Below are 23,196 nucleotides of genomic sequence, written 5' to 3'. Positions count from 1 at the left end.
AAATATCGCACGATTAGTATCAAAATCGGTCCTGACATTGATACGCCTGTCTGCTCCAGTAAAATCTTTTCGAAATTTATCTAGATCGTACGGTTTTCTGTCACGGTGCTTCAGAGCAAAGTCATGCGACAGGATTTTCTGAGGCTGTCTGAGGCTCTCTCCCATGTATTTGAATAGAATTTCAGATCTGGGCACAACATTTCTTTCTCTCATCGCTGTAAATGCTCTGAGTGAGGTACAGATATGAATCTCGGGACTATCGCAGAAGACACATTGACCTCTCATACGCTCGAAACGCTTTTCGAATATGTATTACGGTTCCCGACCAGGAAGGATTTGTTTCCAATGCTTTTTGTCAGTAAAACGTGTTTGCTCAAACACACAATTGTGTGTTTGAGAGCTCAGAGCTCAGAGCTCACACCTGCTGAGACCATTATTTACCATAGCAACGGATCTCAAGAGGCTATTGGCTGCTGGTTTGGACTACAAATACGCATCGCTGTAGTTCTATCTATAGTGGACCGCTCAGTTGAAACAGATCAGGACTGAACTGGCCTTTAGAACTACTTGCTGCTATGGGCTGTATATAACTGATTTAACTCAGTAACTGTTACACATGGGATTAGTTTGGAACTTTAAAACGAAGCATACTGAAAATTTCACAATAAAAGCCCTGAATATTTTTACATGACGTAATTGCTCTTTTTGGCTTTATTTGACTTTTTTATCCAAAGCACTGTTACACATGGGATTAGTTCGGAACTTTAAAATGGAGCATAATAATAATTTCAAAATAATAGCCTTGAATATTTTTACATCATGTAATTGCTCTTTTTGGCTTTATTTGACTTTTTCATCCAAAGCACTGTTACACATGGGATTAGTTTGGCCCTTTGAAATGAAGCATACTGAAAATTTCAAAATAAAAGCCTTGAATATTTTTACATCAACTACTTGCGTTTTCAGCATTATATAACTGATTTAACCCAATGACTATTACACATGGGATTAAAATAGACTGTTTTGCATGAGCAGCAGATAGATCCTCTATTGCACATGTGTCAAACTCAAGGCCCGCGGGCCACATGTGGCCCGCTACGTCATTTTATGTGGCCCTCTCCCCCCTACCACCGTTTTACAGCCCCATTGATTGACTTAAAATAGTTTTTGAGCACGAATTGACTACAAACTACATATCCCATAATGCCTTCCGATTCTTACCAACCAACATTACGGCTTCTCGCCACTAGAGTGCAGCAGAGTCACCTCAAGCTGATTATTAATTTTCCCAGCGAATAAAACTGAAACATCGACAAGCTAAGAAGCTAAAGAGCGAAGTCCCGTGATGTTTCAATCGAGGACTTTTACCGTCTCCTGCCCCCTGATTTGATGCCACAGCTTCGACTCCACGCAGCTCGTGTTTTGTCCATGTTTGGAAGCACCTATCTGTGCAAACAGATGTTTTCAATAATGACTTTAAACAAGACCAAGCACAGATCGCGCATTACCACTAGAATAGCTCAAGTTAGTCCACTTTGACGTATACCTATTTCGGCTTCGATAGTCCAACTGGCCTGAAGGATTTTATCTAGCAGGTGCTTTTGTTCAGTAAATAGGGCCATTACCTTATCAGTACCCTGGTAATGGCCTCAACGCATCTCACAGTTGCACAATAGACTTAGACTTCGACTTCGACTTAGACTGACTTTGTTGTCATTTTCAATGCACAGGGTGTATAAAGAACGAAATTTCGTTGCATACGGCTCAGGACAATGTTTGAGGAGAAAAATGTTCGCTGGTTGACCTGACACTTCGCCCTTTTGCCTGGGCTGGGTGTGGAAGGTTGTTCCCGAAGCAGTTTCTCCTTGTGTGCCTTCTTCTCATTCACATGAGAGTTACCGAACTCTTTAGCAAGTTCAACAAGGAAGTCTACCCGTCTCTCCTTCACCCCAGTGCATGCCTGATAAAGCACATGTGCATTCAGTGCTGCCATGTCAATCAGGTTGTAGAACACCGCAACTGGCCATCTCCGTGTTCCTGCACGCACGCTGTACTCCCGCACCATTTGGTCCATCACATCCACACCACACTTTGTTTTGTTGTAATCTGTGACCGTGTTTGGCTTCCTTTTGGTGGTATCCTCAGTCTCAACCACGCTGTGCATGCTGCTCTTTCTAAACTGTCATTTTATACCCTCTTAGCTTTATTTCAAAGAGAAACATTACTAATTTCTTTTAGAAAAACCTTTGCACATTTCTTGAAACAGATTGTATGTTTTGCAAACTCTATGTACATTTGGCAAAATGACCTGGATAATGCAGCACAACATCATGGATCAGCTGCAAAAGGTCACATCTCTCCAAAAACACTTCATGTATGCTTCAAAACTAAACTGAAGAGCACTACCTACAGGAGAGTCTACTGTAGAGCTGCCTCCATCATAGATTGCACCCACCCCCAACATGGACTATTCACATTCCTACCTTCTGGCCTGACGGTCAACGACCACATTTACAATTGAAGAAGGGATGCTAATTTGAGCCATCAGAGTCGTCAGGGTGGACTCCGGCCTTTTGGCCCTGGTGAGCCGATATGGGAAGGACTCGAAAACTGAGCTATCCTAGTGTTACTGACGAAAACCTACACGCCGTTTTGCGGATTGCCACAGAATAGAACTAAAACCAGACATCGACGAACTGACCAGGGGAAAACGGTGCCAGACATCCGGCCAGAAAACATTGGTAAGCACAAACAAACTACATTTAAATAGAATGAATGTAAAACCAAAACTCAGTATACTGGAATATGCATATAGTTTATTGATGTTGCTTGTGTTTTGTTTATTTACAGAACACAACACAATGAGGATGTGTGTGAGTTGGTGACAGGGTGAAGAGGGATCAGCGTTGTGTTCAAGGACAGGCAACGTCACCTCATTGTTTTGTTCTTATGTGAAATACATGTTCGTTGTGTAATAAATAACGAAAAAGTTTTGTGAATGAAGTTGAGAGTTAATATCAAAACTTGTTTTTTATTATTTGTCTGCTTATCTTCAAAGCAGACAAAGAATAATTTTCCCAGCGAATAAAACTGAAACATCGACAAGCTAACGAGCTAAAGAGCGAAGTTTAGCTGAGCAGTTTAAAAATACTGAGCATATTTTTAAACTGCTCAGTTTAAAAATACTGTAATTTTTAAACTGAGCAGTAATTTTACATCCATGCAAACTCAAATGTAATATTTAAAACTTGAATACATAAAATCAGTTATTTAACAATATGAGGTGTTGTTTAAAAATAAAAAAGATAGCAATTTCTTTTTATTGCAGAGACATTAGATTCTTAAATTTATGGTATTCTTTAAATGTTGTAATTTTGGTTCATTGTAAACTTTACCTGTAAAAAGTTTGTAGAAATCTTTAACATAAGGTCAATATATATTTTTAAACTGTAATATGTTGTGTGTGTGCGTTATTGAAAATTTATATTTGTGACAATCATTAGGTAAATGCTAATGAACTGCCTTCCTGCAGTTTATGAGCATTGAACTGTTACTAAACAGTTCAATGCAAGGTTCATTAGCGTTAGCATTTTAGCTTCAATAAGCTATTAGCTATTTATTTTACTTTTTAGCAATGTTTAGTATACTGAATGGAGTAAATCAATTACAGAAAATATCCTAGTGATTTCCCACATACTGATGAAAGCAATGACGCTAACATTAGCGTTTCTGCTGATTTTAGCTGATATACTTACTTTATAATACTGAATGGTGCACGTCCGCCTTACTTAACGTTCTTGCGATTCTCCGCATGCCACTGATTACGTTGCGGCGTTCTTTAGCGTCGATGCCGATTTGTAGCGTGACGACGCCGGGCCCAGACCCACGGGCGCGCCTTGGCAGGCCCCGGCTAAATTTCTTCCGAAATTTTCTAGTTTTTATTGTAATTGCTAGGTTTTCTTAAAAGAAAACATAAAACCTTTGCTAAAGAGGATGCACACATTTTCTTCTATTGAATATTTGTGGGAAATGATGATAAAAACATAGTTTACAATATAATAAAAAAAATATCCAGTCCAGTGTCATTCGGTTGTGGAAATTCTGTGCAATTATGAACATTAGTCTTCTGAAATAGTCCTATTGAAAAGGAGGAACTGGGCCTAAAAGCCAGATCTGTGGAAGACCATCAGTTTTAATTAGCTCTACCTTTTTATGATGAGAAGAGAGGTTATGAAAGGGTGTTGCTACAGGACATTTATCCAGCTGCGAGTGAAAGTGTATGTATATATTTGTGCTTGTATGTGAAGACCTTGTGTGAATTAGAGAAAAATTATAATGCAGTAGCCTTCAGGGGGGATTTGGAGGGGTTAGCATCCACAAATGCCCTCAACTTGAGATCCCCTCTAAAAACGCCTAGAACTTCCTATTTTAATAGTTCAAAAGCCAAATATATCTTAATATAGCACAACAGGTCAATAGCACAACAGGTAGCATTGGGCCAAGGTGTTTCAGCTTCCAAACTACATTTTTTCCCCAGATATTTTAGCTGTGGTCTACAAAAAAAACCAAGCAAAAATAAAATAAAAAATCCACAAATAGGTGAATTCTGTGCGAAAAAATTTGGAAGTGCCTTTCAGAGAAAAAGCGTTCTTTTCTTCATTCATTGAAGTTGTATGTTGTAGAATCTTTCCAGCCTAGAAATAATGACTGAAATGTGTCTTTAAAAGTGATAAATTATGATATTCCTCCCAGTTATGAGGGTATGTAAACACGAAACACAAAAACGTGTCAGGAAAACAACATCCTACCTTCGTTCGAAATAATTGTGGATTTTTTAGCTAGTTTGCTTGCATGTAGGATAAAGCGTATAAATTTAAACTAAGGCGGATTTTAAAATGATTTAAACTGAAGTTAAAATCAGAGCGCTCCTGTTTGAGATCCCCATCTCTTTATCAGAGCATAGCTTCGCTTTTTTAAAGACCGAGAGCCTGCTTGTTTACACGCACGCTGCGTCTGTCTGCCATTCTGCACTTTCTGTATTACCGTCTGTCTGATCGCGTTTGGTTAACAACAGGGCACCACAGAGGATGTAAAGCGCACTCGAGCGTAATCTGGTCCTAATCCGTGCCAGAGGCAGCCAGCAGCTGGAAATTAAAGTGGGATTTCATTTTTTTTTGTTTTTTTTCTTTATTATTTTCCACTACCTACTGTCTCAGCAGCAGAAAACATGCAGCATTTAATCAAAATGCCACCCCTGTGCCTGTGAAGAAAACTCAAATAATCTGTGCATATATGAGCTCAGCCAAGTTTCGCCATGTTTGCATGCAGTGACTTTACTAAACTGCCAGTCAAACCAAATTTCATGTACAACTTCACATCCACCTGCTGCGAGGCACAGCTCGGCATCACGCGGCTCAAATGAAGGCCTCCCCATGATATCGGTTGTTGCATTCCTCTGTCTGTGTGTGTGGGTGTGTCTGTGTGTGTTCTCTGTTTTAGTGCATCTCTTTTGCCAATTTGCATGACAAGCAAGATAAAAACCAAAAAGAATACCGCCGCGGATAATTAATAAATCAGATCGAAATGATGGAACGCTGGGAAGGCGTCGTTTCATTAATCGACATGCCCGTCCCGTTCCGATATCTTCCATCTCTGCTTTGCTGTTTGAGGCTCCTAATTAAATTGTACTCTGTGTCGATCGCGCTCATTACTCAGGCAAAACCAATCAGCGGACGGCAGCTGGGCCTGGCGATGTAGATAAACACGGGAGTAAATGCTGGTTGAAGAGAACAACAGAGGGATCACCGGTTGCCTGGATTGGCGGAGACGTCGTCACCGCTTTTCCTCCAGCACACTGGAATCCGATGTATTTACTGGGGATGAAGCAGAGCTTTCAGACTCATCAGCTCCTGCTGGTTTAGCAGGGCCTTGTGTGGAGTATAGAAAAGCTAAGACAGAACAAGAAGTTAGACGAGTCTTGTTTTCACACTTTAGCCTTGACAGCATCGCCAGTTTAAGATGACTGAATGTAAATGTTGAGTCACTGAGTCATTTATCATGAATCATTGTAGTCGAACCTTGAGGACTTCTTTGTCTTCTGTCAGTATCTTTCTAAAAGAGCCTGTGTTCAGAAATGTTCACCTTTATGGCGTCAAAAAGTCCTCAAGTTGGACGCTTGTGAACTTTGAAGTCAAACACTTGATATAGAGCGTTAAAGTCGTCAAAAATGTGTACAGAGGCACGATGGGAAGAGCCTCTTTGTACAATCACAGATAAAATGGAGGGAGGAGGGAATCCTTTCCTTTGCCAGCATATGCTAGTTAGCCTTAGCATTTGCCCCTCGTCTGGAACATAAAAAGAACCGGAACATCAGTAGCATTTGCCTTCTGCCAGCACTCATGGGATATATCAGATTCATAACTTGTGAGCTTGTGCTGATCTCTCCTTTAAAAGATATCCAGGACATGGAAGGACTCTCACCCGGCTTTCTGTTGGCGTGCTTGGAGGCTTGAAAGGTATGAGGTCTCTGTAGCGCTGATAGAGATCCTATCTATTCAGTTAGGCCATGCGTGACCCTTCTCCATCCCGACCAGCCCTCTCTCACCTAGACACTGGCTGCCTCCTGCTCAGATAGCGAGTGCTCAGAGGGTGTGTGGGCAGGGATTTCAGTGAGCTGAAATAGGGCTCGCTTTGTTACTCATCGGGGTGTTTGTAGTTTAAAAATGAAGGTCACAGTGGGGGAGCGCATTGCCCGAATGCAATTCCGCAGATAGCACAAAATGCCAAACTGTCCAGGGAAACCAAAACGGATTGGTGCTGGGTTTTTCTAAGGTATTCTGTATTAAGAGTTGAAAGAGGGGAGTTTGATACGCAGTTTCTAAGGGAATCATAGCGGACTACATGACCTAAATGTCTTAACCCCAGTTCAGCTATCTTTATTATTAAAGGAAGATCACCTTTATTCAGTTGCAGTAATTCGTTAGAGATGCACTGAAAGCATTTCCGATACCGATACGGATATCTGAGGTTTAGTATTGGCCGATGGAATCCGATAAAGAAGAACAGTCGACTTAAAGACAGACATACATGTACAGAATTACACATGCATTTGCTAACTCTGCATTAGCACAGCACACTTAAATACACCAATAGCTTCATAGCTTGGTCAAACATGTAAAACATATAAAACAAATGTTATTTGTTCAGTCAGTGTAATTAGGAGTAAAGCAGCCAATGTAAAAATAAATAATAAACTGAAACTGAAACTTATAAAAACAACAAGTTTTACTACCCTGGTCAGATATGTCAATGTAAACTGCAACAAACCTTTCCAAATGTTTCAGAAAGTGCATTTAGGAATTGTAAATATAATGTAAAATGCAGCTCTGGAAAAAATATGAGACCACTGCACTGTTCCCCACTGAAAACCTCATGTTAATTTCACCAAATGTTGATTTCTGAACTCTTCCTGAGTTAAAACATTCGTGTTGTTGTTTCTAAATGAATATAAACGTGTTTTCTTTGCATTATTTGAGGTCTAAAAGCACTGCATCTTTTTTTTTTTGACCATTTCTCATTTTCTGCAAATAAAATACAAAATTTCTGCTTGAAATTTCGGAGACATGATGTCAGTAGTTGATAGAATAAAAGAATAATGTTCATTTTCAAACATATACCTACAAAGAGTAAAATCAGAGAAATTGATCATTTTAAGTGGTCTCGTAATTTTCCCCAGAGCTGTAAATAATAAAGCTTGATGTCATTCAGAGCACAAAGTATAGAATTAGACTGAATAGATCTGACCTTATGGCACATTGTCACGATACTCGACCTAGAATTCTTTTCGATATCAGGACAGATATTATCAGATCGGAGCTTCTCTAAAATTCTTTGTTTTCCTCCTGTGAATTTTTCCAGCCTTGACTTCGGTCCCAGGCGGCTTTAGAAAAAAAAACTTTCTTATCCAGTGGGTTTGCTTTGAGCCTCCCCACTGGAGCAGTTGGGGGTTAAATGTCTTGTGAAGGGAACACATGGACGATAGGTGTTTGGGGTATTATTCAGTTAGTCTACACACCCACACCCACACACCCCTACACACCCCCACACATATACGCCCGCACCCCCCCCCCCCCCCCCCCCCCCCCCACACACACACACACACACCATAAAAGATTCTCCCCAACAAACACATTGTTTACATCCACCTCCCTTTTGGAGAAAAAGGTGTGCTCAGTGCCACTTTCACTGAGGAAAGATGGAAAGACAAGTGATGCAATGTTTTGCCCGTGGCAATCCCAGTCGATGCCGTGTTGGGGTGTGTGTGTGTGTGGGGGCGAGGGGGGGTGTGTGCGTGTGTGGGTGGTAGCAGAGCAGGCAGGGTGGGTTAGGTGGGTGGGCTTGAAAGTGACAGGGGGAGATGGTGAGAGAGATAAATAGTCACAGTGAGGGAAGCGATAATGGACTTTTCTTGTCTGCACAGTGTCGGCTTCTGCAGATGGCGAAGCCGGAGCAATGACAGACATGCTGATGTGTTTAACCGCTCCGGCTCAGAGCGAGAGAGCCGGAGAGACAGGCGAGACATTCAGAGAGAGGGGAAGGAGGGAAAGAAAGAAAGAAAGAAAACGGGAGGGAGGGGGTTGCTCGTGCTCTTTAACTCCTTTCCACATTGCCATTGGCAACAAGACCTCCGTCGGCGCTTTGACAGATGCATGGTAATGAATCCCCACTTTAGGTGGAACCCTCCACCACCTTTCCTTTGCACGTTCACAATCTGTCCTTCTCTCTTTTTATCTTGCTTTCTTCATCCCTCCTCTCTCTTTGTCACACACCTTTCCACCTCTCCGTCCCCGCCGCCGAACGCCACAGGAATTAAAGAGCCCAGACCGTTGTCAGAGAAATTAGTCACTTCAACCAGATTCAGGATGGCAAAAAAATGAACAATAATAAAATGTATGAAGTCCTAATTGTATTGTTCGAATGGAAACTAAGCAACAAAAAAAAAAAACCCACAAAGTTGCTGTAAACAGCTTATTTGTGTCAAATTTAGGTAAATGTTTTGGTTATTCCTCCAGCTCCTTATTACCGTGACAACAAATGCTTACTCAAAATTGTTCTTCACAACAAATTGCACCACATTTTCTGAACGATAAAATCACTAGGGCTGGAGAATACGGCTGATGCAATGTAAGCGTATCGTGTCGGTCAATGTTGATAATCTTTGATTTTCTTTTTTGTTTTAAATATCTGAAGTACTGACAAACTGGTGACATGACCTTGAATGTTTCATCCACAGCTCTTGCTGTTTTTTTCTAAGAATGTTTAAGCATTTACGAGGCGCGGGTGACGAAACATGAAACTGCTGCTGCTGCAACTTTTTGGTTGTTGCTAGGTAACCAAAAAGTGAATGTTAGTTGATGCCACCATCCTAGCTTAGCTGGCTCTGAGGGATTGAGCAGCTAAAGCATTTCCTCTGCCTACATCTCCCAGAGTGCTTTGCAGTCTTGGATCAGAATTCTGCGACATTTATGAAAATTCTGCCAGATGTGTTACCTACTGATGCTAATCAACTGTCTATTATGATGTACAGTATATTGTTAGTATATAAGTCGCACTTTTTTCTTAGTTTGGCTCGTCATGTGACTTATGTTTGTTGGTTTTTTTTCTCTTCATGACGCATTTTTTGACTGAAGTGACCTTTTAATCTGGAAAATACGGTAGATTTAATAAAAAAATATGGGGCGTGCTGTGGTGGCGCAGGGGGTTAGCACGCCCCATGTTTGGAGGCCTTAGTCCTCGACGCGGACATCGCGGGTTCGACTCCCGGTCCCGGCGACCTTTGCCGCATGTCTTCCTCGCCCTCTTTCCTGTCTGCCTACTGTCACAAAAAATACGAGCCACTAGCGCCGCAAAAACTCTTCGGAGAAAACAAAGGAAAAAAAAAAAAGGATTTAATCAATAAATATGTTTCAGATATATTATAGATCCAAGCACAAAATTCCATGTGTTTTATTGGGATTTCATGTGATAAACTGTTTTGTTTTTTTGGGGTTATTTATTCATTTATCTTACTAAAAGGAACATGAAGAGTGTGCTATGTCACCTCTAAATATAATAAACTACATGACCCTTCATCTACTTCAACTCCTCTATTCCAGGTTACCATCTATAGACCACAAGTTTGGTCGTGACCTTTCACCCTACACAGGTGGTCTCTTGGAATGTTTTGCCTCTGTTTTCTAGTTTTGCCATTTAGAAAGCCTCGGAATAACCCACAACTAATCTTAACTTTAAATACTTGAATAATGTGCATCAGGTCGGGGTAAGGCTACAAGTAGGTTTTAAAGAAGAGCTAGGGTTATAAAAGAAGTCCTAAGTTTTCAGATCATAGAGGAGAGTTTAATCCAACATGCAAAAATTTAAAAAGTATATTTCAACTACAAACCTACCAAGATATGGTCGTCCTCCATAACCGACAGGCCGAGCAGGGAGAGCATTAAACGAAGAGTCAGCTGAGAGGCCCAGGGTGATTCTGGAGCAGCTGCAGAGATCCTCAACCCAGATCCTCAATATGTCGGCAAGGCAATTAATACTTATGACTCTCTCCTTAAATCCGACCTTTTAGGATGAGTGGAAGGCCAGAACAAGTCCCGCTGCTTAGCACTGACGTGAAGATGGTCAGAAGAAGATTTTCCATTCACGGTTTTGTTTATGCTGGTTAAAAGCAGTTGATAGAAACGTTAAAAAATTCAAAACAACTTTGTCAGATTTGCAAAAGAAAACGTTTTAACGCTCGTTTCAGGTGGGTTTTGGCTTTCACAAAAAATAGCTAAAGCAGTAAAGGTGAGATGGAAACACATTCGCCAAATAAGTTCTGAAGTGGCGAACACTCGCATCCACAAAACTCAGAAAAAAAATCAGTTTTGGAACTTAGACTCCCCTTTTTTCTACTGTTTTGGATCCTCTAAATCGTGTTTATTACAACCATGTGTTGCGTCGACATCTGATTCTCTCCAAATCAGTAAATGGAAACACGCCTAAATTCACGTTTTCTTTTCCTTTTTTGCGACATTTTAAAAGTTCTCTCAAAATTTGGATGACAACTTACTAGAAACCTAGCTACTAGAGTGCAGAGCAATTCTAGAAGAAAGGCTGCAAAAGGCTTGAAGCTGTGTTTGAGGTCACCATCCAGCAAGACAACAACCCTAAAAACCAAACCAAAGCCTCAATGGAACGGTTTAGATAAAAACATATTGAGGTGTTACAGTGGCCCAGTCAAAGCCCGTATCTAATTTCTGGTTTTAATTCTTAAAAAGTCAAACTTTGTGTTGCCTATCTCAAGCAATACAGTTAGCAAAACCCACACATTTCAAAGGGAAATCAACAATATTACATCCGTCAAACAGAGTCTTGTGAGCAAAAGAAGAAAAATCAGAAGAACAAGTTTTGGGGGGGGAATAAAGTCTGGTCTGCCTGATGCACTGATCACTTCATCTCCTGGCTGGTTCTCCCTCACTGCTCCCATCGTTAGTCACTGCCAACACGTTCTCGCGTCTCGCTGTCCGGCCGAGTTGCGTACACGAGTGTGTTCGGACGTGAGCCGCTGCAGGTGAAACCGAGACAGATGGGCCGACTCCCACATGTGTTTGCTCCCTGTCAGAAGGCTCTGCCAGGAGCTCTGAACCGGCACGCCTCTGAGGGGAACCATCTCCCTCTCAAAGTGGCCACCAGGTTGCTAGTTCAGAACCCCGACCTGCTGTCTGCTGCGAACCGCCAGGAAGAAGTTAGGATGTAACAGAGTAGGAGCTGGAAACACCCAGGAGACAAACACAAACAAGTGAAAGACCCGTTGTTCCTCTTTTAGTTCTTTTTAGGGCTCCAGCTAGCGATTATTCTATTGATTACTCAGATGATTAATCAATTAATTGGTTGGAAACCGTCATCACATTCTTCTGATTTTCCATTTAAGCATCTTTAAAAGATGCTAAGAACAATTCATTTCCTTTTTTAAATGAGAAAATATACATTCGATTGCCTAAAATGCAATAACATGGCACTTCATTATTGATTAATACACTTGATTATTTGTTGCAAAGAATGAATCTACAGCTAAAACATCTGCTAAACTTAACATCAGTTCAGAGTAGGGATGATCTGTTGATTATTGTTTGGATAAAGCTATTAATAACTGGATTGTAAAATGTGCTTAATGAGTTTTTGTTTTTATTTTTACAAAATTTGAGCAAGGTGAAGCTAAAGCTATGCCACTTTAGGAACTCTGGGTTACCGACAAAGGTTTTGTTTATCTTAAAGGTAAAATGTTTATGTATTTTTTTGTACAGTTTTGGCTTAATTGCTTAGCATATTGTTCTTTCAGCAATCGGCCTTTTTTGAGTCTGTATGCTCTACTTAACGATTAATCGATTGCTAAATTTGGTTATTTCAAGAATCAGTTAACCGCTATTTACCCAATTAATCGTTTCAGCCCTAGTCCTTTTAATTTGCTCATGTAGCAAACCTGTCTGACCTTTTTACAGGCCGTGCTGCTCGATTTACCCATCATTCCCCGTCCATCAAACCTCATACGGCGACCTAAATCCTCTGACAACTCAATCAGTCAAAACGCAGTGACATCAGTGCCACAAGGTAGGAAAATGAAAACAGCTTTCCGAAACGCTTGCCTGGGCTTTAATTTAAGTGGAACTTTTTGTCTTGGTTTGTGGGATAACATTTGCCTCATTATATACAGTATATATTCCCTTCAGGCATCATCAGCAGATGATGAACACACACAAAAACGAGCGAACGCTGGGTGAAGAGCTGAAGTGGCCTGCAGAGCCACTGTCCACAAGGCGGGGGGGAGTCGGTTTTGTTTGATGGGAGTTGTGTTCAAAGCCCTGTGGCTGGCGCCGAGTTCAACATCTGCTCCTGACACACTCGGGGACGGGTGGCAGAGCGCCGTGGCGTGCTGGGCTGCAGCACACAGCACACACACAGCCATGGTGAGAGATAAAAAACAACTTCTACCGTACATATTTCATATGTTTGTGTCTGGGGTTGGTTTAGGTTGGGCTTCATTTGATGTGTGTCTTTGTCCATCTTAAAAGGTTGATTGGAATGGCAAAATTTGAAATAACTTCCTCAGTTTCGCTAAAACGTTTTTACGCTAGCTTGAGGGGGTTATTGGCTTGTCCGAAAAACACGGAAGCGCATTTACCGAATGAGTTCTGACGTAGTGAACATCCAGCTGTTTTCAGCTGTTTCCGCTTTTGGTGTGCATTAGCTTTCCTGTCTCTGGACAGTATGCAACATTGCCAATACTAGTTGACGTGACAGAATTACATCGCATTCTTGAAAGCCTCTCTGTTTTTTCTGACACGTGTGCTCCATGCTAGTTTGCAGCCTTTACTTCCTGTTTATTATGATCAACATCTGACTAAGTTACACTTTGTGCAGCCTGATTGATTTGCTCCAAACGAAGCTAGCTTAAATTTCTGAAGAAGTGTCTGTTGCTTCTCCTAGCAACATGTCCGGACACATTGTCCATTGCAATTTATCTGTCAGGGCTTCAACCAATCCATTGGGTTCATATGGTCTGTCCGCTGCTGAAAGCACCAACGATGGGCAAGAGTATCAGAACTGAACTTTGGTGAATGATGTTTTGAGATGTTATGCTTGGAAACATTGGATTCTTCTGTCCTTATGGATGCTAGTTTGATACATATAATGTATGAGCATTTGCACAATAATGACCAGTTAAGAGTTTCAGTCAAGTCTGAGTTCATCATAGCGCTGAAAGTCACTAGGGATATTCCCATGGCCTCAGGTCTGCATTTGCGCTGGTCAAGGAACAAAGAGTCTTTATGGATGAAAGGACCAGCACTAGGCTGGTTTAGGTCTGTTTTGTTTGTCAGATTCCAGTTTATTCTTGTTAATGACAGCTCTTTACACTCCAGCGTTACCTTTGGAGTACCACAGGGTTCGGTGCTCGGTACAGTTCTCTTCTCTTTACCCCGACACCTTGTCGGTGGTTAGGCAGCTTCAGTTCCTCCAGGTAATTGGCATTTTACAGATCACAACTGCCGATTAGTCAGTTGCTAACAAACCCTGTGGATTGATTGCATCATATGAATTGGTGCCATATAGCTAAACTGAATTGAATCTGATCGCTATGCACAATAATCTAACAACGATGTGAAAAGCCAGTGCTAAACCTGAAGATACAAAGTTTGAAAAAGACCGTAAAGTAGAATAAAAGCTAAATCTGAAAGCCATTATCTGAGAACAGCAGAACCAATGAAGCTATCTCAAAGCGTGGTTGAAAAAAAGCCATTGCATCACACAAATGTATAATAAAAGCAAACTTCACGTTGCCCTGGGTTGGAACAACGTCCAGCAGGCGCAGACAGATTGAAATTAAAAAAGCTTTTGCCTCTCTTCTTTTCTGCATGAGGAGCACATCGCCTTTTAATGCTGAGCTCTAAAAGCTTGTTTCTTCAAGCTGATGTTTGAAGACTTTGTTTTTACCGAGCTGACAACAATGGAGCGATTCCAATTCGGTTATCTTGCGCACGTTTGCATCAGCTCAGATGAATGTGGTGTTTGTGGCGACGGACTCGAAAAAGGACGGAGGCAGCGTTTGAGAAGGAATTCAAAGAAAGGCGAGCGTTCAGACAGACCCACGGCCAGCTCAATCAGTGTAGGAGCAGCGGAGCAATGAAAGAAAACAAAATCTATTATGTATGATGAATATGATCACACTTTTTTCTTTTCTTTTTTTTTTTTTTTTTAAATCTCAGCCAGGTGTAGCTGTCCTTGGCTTTTCCAGCTAGTATCTTGACACCTCTGTTTCAGCCTGGTGAACCCACAATGTTTAAACAACTGCTGTGTGAAGAGGATGATTGAGACAAAATGTCTTCCGCCTTCTGTCTTATAGTCATGCTTTGAACCCAACCTTCATTGTATAACTGAAGGTAGTGTATAATGGGGAAATTATTTGGGAAAATGAAATATGGATTCTCATAAATGAGCACAGATATCCTTAAATTTAAATAATTGGTGTCCAAACTTTTTGCCGCATGGGCCAATATTTCAAATCAAGTTTTAAAAAAAAACTATTTTTACCTGCCTAACATTAAATTAATCATGCAATATTTTAATGAAACAAAGAGCTCACTCTCAGTAAAGTCATCTGACTCAAAAAAAAAAATAGTTTTGTTCAATTTCAATGCTGTGTATGTTCTTTGGAGCTCCAAATACATTTAATACTGAAAAAATATATATTTTTAGAAATCCTCAAAGGGTTTTAAAATGTATGTCTTTTCTCCAGAAATGTAATTAAATAGCATTTGTATTTAATTTGGAGTTCTGATGCAGACTGTGTCTCAAGTGGAAAGCCCATTCACTGGTTCGTCAGTATTCATGGCAACCGTTACACTCACTGCACTCTGGTGACCTTCATTCCACTCGTGAGAATATAAGCACCAACTAGCTGGACCTCCGTTGAATTAGGTCAGTCACTTTACAGAAGGTGAATATTTAAGCAGTTTGCTTTTATTAATTGTCATTTTTCTTTGGTTGGTTTTCACTTTGACATTAAATGTTTTTTGGGGGGTGGGGAGTTTTGCAAATTTTTTGTTGGTACTTAGTTTCCGTTGACCACATAATTTCGCAATTTGACATTTCGAAAATAAATTCGCTCAATGGAAACAAGCTGATTTTGAAAATGCTCTGAAGTATTTTTGGCCGTATCAAAATTAGTTTACTTTGAAAAGCACAATTCACAATTTACGTGATCAACAACCGGATGTTACCACTGGCACAAACCACAAAGAAACCAGGAAGTAGTTGGAGGATGATGGCATGGCGTTCTTTTTAATGACTTATCAAGCTTATTCACATGTAATTTTGATTTCATTTCTTATTTAGACAGTTGCAAAATTGTGTTTTTTGACATTAGCTGAACATTTTTGTATATTTGTAATGGAAATGCAGCTATTGATTTGTAACAGCAACGAAAGGGCAAAACATACTATTTATGGGCATTGTACGTTTACATTTGTAGTTGGAACGAGGTGCAATATGAAAAACTGACATGAACACTCTTGTTAGCTTGTATTCTGAAAAGCATGATGCACCACACAGGAAAAACAAACATATGGCAGTGTGGAAGAATGTCTCAGTAAATAGGAAACGGGGTAAGCAGAGCCGGTGTGTAAAAAAACAAAACAAAACAAAAAAATCCCAGGTGGGCTGGGAATTTAGTCAATTGCAGAAGCGTCTTTGTCAGAGTTTCTGCATCTGTGAATTAGGTAAGATCCTGCAAGGATAACAAACAAAAAGGAGGGAGGGGATCTGGGTAAAGGTGGTTTCCGTGGCAACTGCTACTCTCTAACACTTTTCCCAGTCGTACGACATTTCACCTGTGCCTGTGCCTTGGCAGGATGCTTTGCAACGCATGGACAAAACAGATTTCCACAGAGTGCTTGCAGAGATGCCTGATGATTGGCAGTGAAGGTGTGAGTGTGCACCAAACTCCGTCCGATGACGCAGGGCGCTTCCGTCAGCGGCTGCTGGTGGTTGGATTCACGAACTCTCTCCACATGTTAGCCAGTATCCATTTATTAAAGGAAACGTCTGTACAGTTATTTAATCCACTCTGCTGAAAGGGCAAAAAAAAAAAATAAAAAATCAATGCAAACCTGCTGAAGGTTTCAACAGCAGTATAAACTGTAAACGCTCCCCGTGGGTCACCCACTACTTGAAGAAAAATCTTTCGTGCGCCACTTGTCTGACTCATAAGACATTATTTCCTCATTTGCCAGACCTTTGTGTCATTTGCCGGCCGGCTTGTGTACGGGGGGCGCGCACGTGCGGGCAGATGGTGCTCCAGCCAATTAGAAAAGCCAAGAGGGAAGGGAGCCATTAGCGAGCAATTACCCTCTGATTGCTTCAACATTGTTTTGCTCGGGCCGCGGCGTTCTGTGAAATCACCAAATGGCGCTTCCTCGGCCTTTCGTTTGGGCTCCTGTACCGTCACCGCCGGCCACCTCTCCTCTTGACCCGGCCACAAACAGCCCCCGGTGTATATCTGCTTTTTTTACTCTGCCTTTTCTTGTTCCGTGTCTCCTGAGCTCTTCCTCTCCCTCCTCACGTTCGGCTAGCCCGAGCCCGTTTTGCCACCTCTCTCTATTTTTCACTCCTCATGTGTCTACTTTTTCACTTAATGCTAACCTCAGCAAGTCTATTTTTCCTCCTGTCTGCTTCACTTACTAATTGCACTTGCCTTAATTAATTTCTGCGTTTTGTCACAGCTAAATAAAAACTGCCTGCATTCACTTCTATGCAGGTCTCTGTTTAAGGAAAGCAGTTGCTGTACCCTGTTAAAGCATTAAAACCCCAAAGCAGACTAACTTTATTCATGTAGGCGACAGAGTATTAGGGCCGTACTAATAAAGAATAAATAAAAAAAATACATTATGAAAATAAAGTCATCAAATTACCAGAATAAAGCCGTAACACTATGATTTATTACGAGAACTTATTCTCGTTCTAATTCAACTTTATTCTTGCATATTTTCATTATAGCTGGAGACAAAGTCTTAAGTTTGCTATGGTTCATACCAGGAAATGATAGAGAACTTTCAGCCTTTTGTCCTATTTCCATTGTAGTTTTACCTTTCAAAGGTAGTTGAGAGAAATGTAACACAAATGATTGACCTTGTTAAAAACAATGGCTTTAGACTAAGTTATGCCATTCACTGTATTATTTTAAATGCACTCTATAACAACACATATCAACCCCATATTTGAGCAGGTGGAGGCAGGATTGGGGTTTCCCTCCATCACTGTTGTGTGTTTGCCATTTGGGGTGGTGAGGTGGGTCGTCTGGTTGGTGTATAGTAGGGTGACCATATTTTACTTTGGGAAAACGAGGACAACCTGCGGGGGGGGGGAGTTATCTTTACTTTTCCTACACACACTCGCACACATAATGCAACGTCATTGGATTTGGGGAGAAGGGCGTGACTAATTTGCCATACAAAGAAACCTGGAATGGAGTAGTGGAACGGAGTGGCAATGTAATCACAATGTAAGCTATGTAATGTGTTTTGAGGCAGTTGACCAAAATCCCGGACGATTTTTAAATTCCCCCCGGACATCTTTTTAGGTCTGAAAAGTAGGACATGTCCGGGAAAAAGAGGACGTCTGGTCACCCTAGTGTATAGGCTGAGACTGGGTATTGGCTTTAATGGTTTGATTGGGTTCTTTGGTTCTCATGCGGCCGTATAGATTGTCTGGTTTCAGTTGCCTGATCTGCCTGTGAGTGTTGATGAGCTCGATCTGAGAATGCGATCAACCGCAGCATTCTCCTATCTAAGTAGCTGTTATTAATTACTCAAAACAACCAATTGATTAGCTTGAATCATACCTTCAAAGTGTCTTTTGAAGTGGAGGAATAAAATGGATATAGCTTTTGGAAACCACATTGGGAACATCACAGGGTTTGATACTTGGTCCACTGTTAGTCTTTCTAAAAAAAAAACTTCTGCCCACTTTCTGGGTAACAATGCAGACGTCCTGACATGTCTGGATGATCCATCATGACTGAAACCATTTAATAATGACTTAATGGTGACTTCCAAAGGCAGCTGTTTGTGTCTCTTTCTCTATAAGGATATTAGAGTAAAGCGGGTTGAATACAAAAGCATGCCCAACGTTTCAGACTTCTGTGTTGGTCGCAAAATCCCAATGTGGTCAAAAAGTGAGAAGATGTGAAAATGTTAAAGGAGTGTTCATATTTTTTTTGCAAGACACTATATTTTAGAAGGGCGGCTTAATCTCAGGGAGCATTCTTCATCTCATCATGTTGCCAGTGTCTGAAAATAAAATCTACCATGTTTACCTCCAGAGCTGTCACTTATCAGTCCAATCAGAAATCCCACTATACCTTGATTTTTTTTTTTCTTTTCCTCCTTGTTCTTCACCTTCTTCACAGTTAGATCGGTAATTAGCTTTACAATTCCCATTTCTGCTGCTGCCTCAATCGGTTTGAGTCGAACGTGAGTCAAAGTGAATTTACATCGGAACTAAACAGTATACCGGCGAGGTCTCTGTACTTGAGCCACAGATAAAGGCTATGTGTGCAAAGCCATTTATATTCTCATTTGTAAAATCTGGTCATTGGGTAAAAGATTGCATTTATCTTTGCAATAGCTCGGATCAATAGTACGCTTGTGAGGCGAGGGGTTAGGCAGCAAGGCCACGCTATGATAAATTGCAGAAATATGTGAAAGTACAGAAGGTCTTATTGGGGAAAACGAAAGATTAATATCTGCAGCAGTGTGATTTGACTGATTCTTTCATATGCAGAACAAGCACATTATTCTTAAGTATTAGCAAAGGCCTGGGAAAATCTCTTCCCTTAGGTTCCATGCTTCTATTTAAATATGAGTGGTTGGTGGTTGTGGATCGGTTGAGGTTGTACCGCCCGCGTTCGTCAGACCTCGGCTGGAGCACAGATCTTTTTACGCAGGCACAGCAGAAGACGACGGGGCATCTCAGATCTGGGGTAAAAATGGGATGCTCGACAACAAGCTGCCTTCTTGTTACTCTTGTCCCCATTTCTGTCTCCGAACACCATATCCCTTCCTCAGCCCCTGGCTTTTTTCTTTCTCCTTTTCTCACACGCATTCCATCTCTCCAGGGTGGGAGTAAAGTGTTGATTGGTAGCCTGCTGGAAAACGGCTGGAGATTGGAGGCATCCTGTCAATTGGAGCTCGTGTTGAGGCCGCGCCGACTTTCGGTTGGATGTGGAAGGAGCAAAAGAGATGAAGAGATAACAACGGGTTGGACGACCAAAAATTGATAAATTGAGTAAAATGCCATCCAGCAGAGGAGCCATTTCTAGATTACCCTTAATAATGGTTTGTAGGTATGCTTTCAGATTTTGGAACACAGATTACTTTTCCAGCTGATGTTATATATAGTTGCACAATTTGACATTTGGAAAATAAAATAAATTTGCTTAATGGACATGGGCCAATTTAAAAAAAAAAAGTCGGGTTTGTTGATGAAAAGTTTTGGCACCAGAATGAGGTGTTTTTTTTTTTAGTCATATCAAAATTGGTTTAATTCACAAAATTGCAATGGAAAAACAATTTCTTCACATCACACGAGTCACATGACCAACACCTGGTCAACACGATCAACATGATCAACAGTGCTAGCAACTATCTCCCACTAAAGCTTCTGTTTTAAAACACAAAATGAAGAAACACGAGAGTCGCATGTCTGTTAAACAGGCAACGACAAGATGGTTACATGTGCAGATGGCCCAGCATTTAACAGCTGTTAATGATATCAGTTGACTGTGCTTCTTTTTTTTTGTACTCGACGAAGAGTAGAACGACATGTGTTTCAAAACACTCTGCATACTTGAAAAGTATTTCTAGAATTAGCAGATATTCATTCCATCATCATCTATGGAAAAAACCCCCAGCTTTACTGTCACTGTCAGAATGATGGCTAAATGTAATGAGCCTTTTCTATTTAGTTCCCTATCTGTTCTGAAAATGATTCATTAATTAATTTCACAATCCAAACTACGCTGCGACCCTTCAAAACCCGCCAGGCAGTCCAGTTCGCATGTTTAGTGGCCCGTGCAGCCAAATCAGAGCTGAAGCCAGTGATGTAAGTGATTCGATCCAGCTAGGTGTGAAACAGCCTTAAATGGTGCCTCGTTTGTAAATGTGCCAAACGCCGCCGGGGGAGCGAGAGCGCCAGCGACCCTCCTTTTCACCGAGAACACGGGGGCCGGAGGCAGAAACAAGAGCATCTGCTAAATGTCAAACGACTGAAACGGCAGCGTGACTTTGTGCTTGTTGTTCTGAAGAAAGTAACAACGCCGTTCTAGTGTTCGGGTGGAAAAAGGACTGCGAGGGTTTCTGAAAGAGACACCAGAGGACGGGCAGGAAGGTAGAGCGGTAAGCTCGTCATAAAAAGCTGTGCCAGTTTCCTTCGCCTTCCCCTCTCTTGCGGAGGACAGATTAGTCAGAGCACAATAAAGGTCACAAAAGAAAAACCCTTATTTTCTGTGGCCTTGTCAGCTGTGGGATTGGGGCTGGCCAGCCTTCAAAGGGAGGGATTACCATTTAGCTGGAAGCTAAAAGCTACTCCAAAGCTGAAAGCCCAGCTTGCTGCTGGTTGTAAAATTGACGCTGGTCCAATTTGGTGAGCAGAACTGGAAATAGCCTTTTTTTTTTTTTGTAAGTCTTCTTAGGACGGACTCCTAAACCAACAAGTGCTTCTATTCTCTCCTACCCAGAAGCCTCCTCCAGCTCAGGACAAAGACATCAAGTCGTCCTTGACATGCGAGTAGGCGGGCCTTCCTAAAGGCGAACTGCAGCAGGTGAGCCGAGGACGGACACAGCAGGAAATCGACCGACTCAGAGGTGTCTTCTGCGGCCGGAAGATAACCCAAATCCACTCGTCTTGTTTCTCCTCGTTGCCCTCCTGTCATGTGCTCAACTTAACCTCGGCTGTCATATTTACCCCGGGCTCAAGCTGACATAAGCTTTGAAGATAAGTGTACGGAATACCACCATTAGGAACAGAAGGAGAGTCGAGGAAAATAGATTTCTGCTAAGTAGGAGCAAAACGGCGTGAATCCACAAGGGTTAGCTGAGGTAGCGGTTGCTAATTGTCTGCTGCAAATTTGCAGTAATTGTATTTATTTGACGGCTATCCCGCTGTGGCTCATTGACTGTTGATGTTAACGGTTGAGCACCTGCGACCGAGTTCATTCCCCGGTCAGAGCTCGCTATCGCTTCCCGGTCCATGGGGTCCTTCTGTCAATGCCTGTTTAGGGGACGCCTGACTAAGCAGCTCTTCTTCCCTCCGGACCCACCGAACGGGACCAAACACTTCTACCAGGAGTGCATGTTTGAAAGAAAAACAGATATTAAATGACACCTTTTTTTTCCTTTCAGGAAAGGAAAGATTTTGTAGCTCAATTTTAGGGCGAAAAAAAAAAAGGATTATCCAAGAAAAAGACCCTGAATCAGAAAACGGAACATCTCCTTTTATAAGCAAAAATCGGAAATTAGTTGTATGCTTAAGTATTCAACATCTTTTAGTGTTTGCTTTACTTTACTGAACTACCATTATGATTATGACCACTTTAGAGAGGTTCTGACAAGATGTAAAGTTGGTTAATAAGAAAATATGATATAACAGCAAATCCACTAAGTAGACCAAGAGATCTGTATCTGAACTGTAGATACAGATCTACAGCTGTATCTAAAATTTTCTTGATAAGAAAACTGAGTTGTACACTGAATTTGTACACTGGTACACTTTTGTTTTTTTTTTTTAGCAAGGCACTGTATGTGTAGGCGGAGGATATTCTGAGCATCCCTGATGGGGAAACATAAACTGTAATCAGCAATAAAACTCAAATTAGCTCATTACTGTTAATTCATGTGTGATGGCCAAAATACATTAGTCTACATATTAATTTATGTGAAGAGTATTCTGCTTTAATTTCCCTCAATCCCTGCTTGTTGTCTTTTTTTCCCCCTGTAAAAGCTTGTCAGCAGATAGTTGGTCAGCAGGTCACTCAAGCAAAGCTTTGCAATGAAAACACAACAATGCTAGTTCCTGCTAGTTGGGCTGTTCTTTCGTCATTTTGAGATGTCCCGTGTCGGCCATGTTTGGTTCACGTTTGGCATCGAGAGATTTTCAGTGTTGGTGGATGAAATCAGTTGGTGTGTGATTTGGGCGATATGGATTTAAACTTTCATCTCGATATTTTGTGGCGCTATTGTGATATCGATAAAAGTCAAAAAGTGTGATCTGTATCATTAAACTGCACGATAACTTTAATCATACTCTCAAATTTCTCGATATTTATTGATGTCCTCATTGAACAAACAAAATTAACAAACCCGAGAATATGGACAGTTTTGGTGGATTTTAAACGTTGGACTTTATCGTCGCAGTGGTAGATCAGAATTCTTATAAGAAATTTATCACGATAAATGATAAATGATAAACGATAAATAATAAACGATACGCTAAATTCCCTACCGTGGTTGCTCCTGCCCTGCACCAAACCTGTAATACCTGTTATTCTTTATCATTGCGTGTGATCTCACAGGTTTTGACAATCGGCTGAAATTTTTAAAATCTTGCCATGTT

General features: G+C 41.2%; 1 long non-coding RNA gene across 2 annotated transcripts; it reads left to right on the top strand.

Annotated features, from left to right (window-relative positions):
* The first annotated feature begins 2,300 nt into the window (after positions 1-2,300).
* On the top strand, positions 2,301-22,561 carry LOC116731745 (uncharacterized). 2 transcript variants are annotated; one of them, XR_004341618.1, is made up of 3 exons: positions 2,301-2,625; positions 12,292-12,296; positions 22,527-22,561. It is a non-coding gene; the product is annotated as an uncharacterized LOC116731745 (long non-coding RNA). The 2 variants fall into 2 exon arrangements; XR_004341619.1 differs by lacking the exons at positions 12,292-12,296; positions 22,527-22,561 and adding exons at positions 2,867-2,871; positions 20,398-20,408.
* The last annotated feature ends 635 nt before the right edge of the window (positions 22,562-23,196 follow it).

This window comes from Xiphophorus hellerii, chromosome 13 (assembly GCF_003331165.1).
Source record: "Xiphophorus hellerii strain 12219 chromosome 13, Xiphophorus_hellerii-4.1, whole genome shotgun sequence".
NCBI classification, from domain to species: domain Eukaryota; kingdom Metazoa; phylum Chordata; class Actinopteri; order Cyprinodontiformes; family Poeciliidae; genus Xiphophorus; species Xiphophorus hellerii.
Note: the sequence above shows the minus strand (reverse complement) of the source record. Positions and strands in the feature narration are given on the sequence as shown.